This window comes from Rattus norvegicus, chromosome 3 (assembly GCF_036323735.1).
Source record: "Rattus norvegicus strain BN/NHsdMcwi chromosome 3, GRCr8, whole genome shotgun sequence".
Classification (NCBI taxonomy): Eukaryota; Metazoa; Chordata; class Mammalia; order Rodentia; family Muridae; genus Rattus; species Rattus norvegicus.
In genome coordinates, this window is record NC_086021.1 from 137,739,267 (window position 1) to 137,744,147 (window position 4,881).

At 42.8% G+C, this 4,881-nt stretch overlaps 1 pseudogene; it reads right to left on the reverse strand.

Annotated features, from left to right (window-relative positions):
* Positions 1-3,078: 3,078 nt before the first annotated feature.
* Positions 3,079-3,943, reverse strand: LOC134486153 (large ribosomal subunit protein eL8-like; annotated as a pseudogene).
* Between the last annotated feature and the right edge of the window lie 938 nt (positions 3,944-4,881).

Here is a 4,881-nt window from a genome sequence, read left to right on the forward strand (position 1 = left end):
TTAGCTTATTTTTACATATATTCATTTCTGAGGGAATCAGTGTGTATAGAAACCAGAACACTAGAAAGAGGCTCATGAGTTGGGGAGCAGTAGTTTAAGGACAGTAGGCAAGGGTAGTAGAAGGGATATGATAGGAAAGTGGTGGGGAGGGCTACTGCGATGGAATGATTTAAGTGGAGAACAAGGAGATGGGGAGAAAAGAGATGGGGAGAGTCCAACAAGCAAATGTGTATGAAAATAACATAAAGGTTGGTAATCTATATACATTTAATTGAAGCATCTTATGTGAAGGTACCTTGTATACGTGGATGTAGTGGATTGAATATGCTTGGCCCAGGGAGTACCACAATTAGGAGGTGTGGCCTTGTTGGAGGAAGTGTGTCATTGTGGGGGTAGGCAATGAGACCCTCCTCCTAACTACATGGGAGCCAGTCTTCTCCTGTTTGCCTTCCAAACAAGATGTAGAACTCTCAGCAGCTCCTATACCATGCCTGCCTCGATGCTGCCATGCTCCTGCCTTGATGATAATGGACTGAACCTCTGAACCTGTGAGCCACCCCCAGTTAAGTGTTGTTCTTATAAGAGTTGCCTTGGTCATGGTGTCTGTTCTCAGCAGTAAAACCCTAACTAAGAGAGTGGACAAACCTACTAGAACTTACAGGTCATTAAAGTCAAGTCCAGGAGTAAGTTAACCGAGGCCTCCAAAATAATGCAAGCAATTAGTATTGTGATTGGTTGCCCAGCATAAATGATGATAAGACTTTATTGCCAATGATACTACATGTTCTGGTAACAGGACACAGAGAAAGTAGACAGACTATTGAGGAAGAACCGTCATCAACAGTCTAACATCAGCTATGGACCTGCTGTTTGCCAAACTATAGACCAGTTAGGCAAGACATATTCACTAAGGCAGTGACAGTGAGTCTGTTATGCGGATAGTCAATTGCATTGAGATGGACTGAGTTCACTCCACAGGATGTAACGCACATCCGATATTACAACCCTGGTCAAAAGCCCATTGCTGAAGAGACCATAGATCCTAATGAGAAAGCTTCAGCAGATTTTCATTAAATAGACACAATATGCCCATTAAACCACCTTCTAAATAATTACATTTATCCTTATAGATTGGTGAGAAGGAAGAAAGAAAAAGTTGGATGCCCTGGGAAAAGGGGACTCAAGAGTGATGAGGACAAGAGAGGTTAATAGGATGGATATGATCAAAATATACTGTATACATGTATGAAAATATCACAGCATAACTCATTTACATATGAAAACATTTACATATGAAGGAAATTCTGCAATGCAAATTTACATACAAGGGAATAAATGTCAGGATATTATAAAGCCTTTTGTCAGTAACCTTAAAAACCAGGAAAATATGACATGTCATATTCAAGTGTTGAACATAAATGGCAACACAGTCCAGTGGTATCTCTTAAAATTAAGGAAGAAACTAGAGCATTTTTAGACAGACATAAGTTAAGAGAACTCATAACCAAATCATCACTGCATAAAACGCTTTTAAAAATACTATGCAGGCAGGGTTAGAGAGATGGCTTGGTGACCAAGAGCACTTGCTGCCCTTTCAGAGGACCAGAGTTGGGTTCTTGGCACTAATTTCGTTGGGGGGGGGGATCATAGCCATATGTAACTCCAGTCCCAGAAAGATACAATGGCTCTAGCTTTGACAGCCCCTGCATTCATGTACACATGCTTACACTCAGTCACATACCCCTACATATAATTAAGAATAACAAAAATAAAATACTTTTAATTTTTAAAATACTATATACCAAGGAACGAATAATCAAATCCAGTTCACAAGAGCACAGAAGAAAACATCTCATGAGAGGAATACATGAACATAGGAAAGCCAGGAATTAATCCATCATTTTCCGTCTAATAAAGCGAGAAGAGCCAATAATCCATCTAACCAAAGTAACCAATAAAGCTATAAGAATAGAAAACCTTTCAATAATAATATTAAATAAAAATGACCTCTATTCATGCATTAAAGGATAATGCAGTCTAACTATCTGGATTTAAACGGTTTATCAAACTGTCTGTTGTCTCCAAGAAACATACCTCACTATCAAAGACACCCCAAGAGAGAGTAAAAGATAGGCAGTAGTCTATGAAGCAAATGGGAGCAGTAAATGAGCTGGCATATCAAATATCTCATATTTGATAAAGTGGGCTTCAAACAAAAACTGGTCAGAAGAGATAAAGGCCACATGTAGTAATGAAGGGAACAATTTACTAAAAAAAAAAAATACAATTCTAAATATACCCCAAACATTGGGATTTTTGGTTGCATAAAATAAACACTAAAAAACATGAAAGGTCAGGTAGGTCCTTATACAGAAAGAAATAGTTCAGATTAAAAATCAACAGAGAAATGTTATTACTAAACTACACCACAGATAAACTGGATATATAGGATTGCCACAGAACATTCCATCCAATGGAAAGAGAATACACATTTGTTTCAGCAACAATCTTTATTAACTTGGGTATTTCTTATTTACATTTCAATTGGAAACCTTTCCCGGTTTCCAGGCCAACATCCCCCTAACCCCTCCCTCTCCCCTTCTACATGGGTGTTCCCCTCCCCATCCTCCTCCCCTTACCGACCTCCCCCTAACAATCCTGTTCACTGAGGGTTAAGTCTTGGCAGGACCAAGGGCTTCCCCTTCCACTGGTGCTCTTACTAGGATATTCATTGCTACCTATGGGGTCAGAGTCCAGGGTCAGTCCATGTATAGTCTTTGGGTAGTGACTTAGTCCCTGGAAGCTCTGGTTGGTTGGCATTGTTGTTCATATGGGGTCTCGAGCCCCTTCAAGCTCTTTCAGTCCTTTCTCTGATTCCTTCAACGGGGGTCCCGTTCTCAGTTCAGTGGTTTGATGCTGGCATTCGCCTATGTATTTGCCATATTCTGGCTGTGTCTCTCGGGAGAGATCTACATCCGGTTCCTGTCAGCCTGCACTTCTTTGCTTCATCCATCTTATCTAGTTTGGTGGCTGTATATGTATGGGCCACATGTGGGACAGGCTCTGAATGGGTGTTCCTTCTGCCTCTTTTTTTAAATTTTGTAATTATATTTATGTACAGAAAACTTAAGTGTACATTTAACCCAGCTTAGTGGCGAGTTCTTTAGCCTTTGCCTTTTCCAGCTTGGCAATGCGAGCCACAGACTTAGGACCCAGGACGTTGCCTCCCCCGTGGCAGCGGATCTCGTCATATCTGTCATTATAATTGGTCCTAATAGCTTCCACCAGCTTAGGCAGACTTTCAAGTCAACCTGTGTGAAGGCAACAGTGGTGCACGTCTTCCTGTGGATCAGGCGCCCCAGCCTGGCCTTTCCCTTGATGATGCAGTAGGGCACCCCCATCTTTCGACACAGGGCAGGCAGGAAAACCACCAGCTCAATGGGGTCTACATCATGGGCAATCACCACCAGCTGAGCCTTCTTGTTCTCCACCAAAGTGGTGATTGTATTGACCCCTGCTCGGAGGACAGATGGTCTCTTAGTTGGGACGTTCCCTTTGCCAGCAGCTTTCTTCTCAGCTCGGGCCAGCAGCCTTTGCTTTTTCTCCTGCTTTGTCTCTGACCTGTACTTGTGGGTGAGCTTAAGCAGCTGAGTCGCTGTTTGCCTGTCCAGGGCCTGGGTGAACTGGTTAATGGCAGGAGGTACTGTGAGCCGCTTATAGAGGACGGCTCTGCCACTGCAGCCTGATGTAGCAGGGTCATTTGAAGAAGCGCGTGAGATCTCTTTTGGGCTGGATGTCCTGCCCAATGCCGAAGTTTTTAGGCCTTTTCTCAAACAAAGGATTGACCACCTTTTTGGCCTCTTGTTTCTTGACCACGGCGGGGGCCGGGGCCACCTTCTTCCCCTTGGCCTTCTTTCCTTTGGGCATCTTGCTCGGCTGGAGGAGAGAGCCTGCCTCTTTTCTAAACTTTGCCTCCCTATTCCCTCCCCACCGGTTGTGGAGGCAGTTTCAATAGAAGTAATAGGGTGCTGGCATTCCTAACACCTCCATCTCCTGCTATCCCTCTTTCCTATAATCTCTTCCCTACATTCATATATTTTGTTTCGTTTGTGTCCCTCTGGGTTTGACCAGAGCCAAAATGTGTTCGGGATTTGAACTATTTATTGAACTCTGACGGGTACATCAATGATTATTACAACTGAAGTTACTAACTTCTCCCCACCCTCCAGTGTCCAATGGTGGCCTATATAATTCAGTAGAGAGGAATCCCATGAGTCTCTTCCTCATCTATTACCGACTATTGAGAGGCCCTGTCTTGTGCAGGCCCAGAGAAAGTAACAACAGCTTCCATAAGTTCCTGATTATATTTGCTGTGCCACATCTGGGTGAGATTACACTGCTTTTCTCTCTACCTTCTACCTTTACATTCTTCTCTCTCCTCTTCTGCTCTTCTGCAATGATCCCTAAGCCTCGGAGTGGGTAGTATAAATGATGCTTTTTAGTGCTGGCCTCATCTGTCATTTATTCTCAGTATTTTGGTTGGCTATGAATCTCTCTATTTACCACCATTCACTGACATAGCAGCTTCTGTGATTAGGGTTGAAAGTACCTTAATCTAAGGCTGTAACACAGGTATTCAGCAGGCATGATGCCTATTGCGTTAACTATGGGTAATAACATCCTTTATAAGACTTACTCAAATTGGAACTGACCTGGACACTTCTTCCATACTGGCTAGCTTTAAAGTGCCTGGGGTGCTATATAGTCGGCTTGCGGAAGAAGAGGCATCAGTGGACTTATCCATCGGGGTTAGAATTTATTAGAAACCTTTCAGGAAATATTTGCCCAGATATGGTGGCACAATGGTTATAGGAATAACCA